This window comes from Ambystoma mexicanum, chromosome 2q (assembly GCF_040938575.1).
Source record: "Ambystoma mexicanum isolate Mex_15411 chromosome 2q, UKY_AmexF1_1, whole genome shotgun sequence".
Lineage (NCBI taxonomy): Eukaryota > Metazoa > Chordata > Amphibia > Caudata > Ambystomatidae > Ambystoma > Ambystoma mexicanum.
The window spans coordinates 322,853,044-322,853,368 of NC_090924.1; the positions used below are offsets into that span (position 1 = coordinate 322,853,044).

At 39.1% G+C, this 325-nt stretch overlaps 1 non-coding gene across 1 annotated transcript; it reads right to left on the reverse strand.

Moving 5' to 3' along the window:
- Window positions 1-107, reverse strand: LOC138570597 (U6 spliceosomal RNA). The gene has a single exon (XR_011303635.1). It is a non-coding gene; the product is annotated as a U6 spliceosomal RNA (small nuclear RNA).
- Between the last annotated feature and the right edge of the window lie 218 nt (window positions 108-325).

Below are 325 nucleotides of genomic sequence, written 5' to 3' on the forward strand. Positions count from 1 at the left end.
AAAAATAGTGAATGCTTTACGAATGTGCGTGCCATCCTTTAGAGCAGGGGCCAATTTAATTTTCCCATTATCATTCCAATATTAGTACATGTGTTGCTGAAGCAAGCGCAAAGGGAGAGTCAATCAAACCATTGATTTGGACCTCCAGTCAAAGGTTTGCCATACCAAATGTCCTTATGTCATAGGGCAGAAAGTCAAAACACCATTTAGGTATCGGGTGGTATGAAATGAAGAGGCAAACAACAGTGAATAAGCATTCTTTGCTGCTGTATTGATCTGGTCCTAAAGGGGTTGGTTTAATGCCAATTATATTTAAAGATTCATG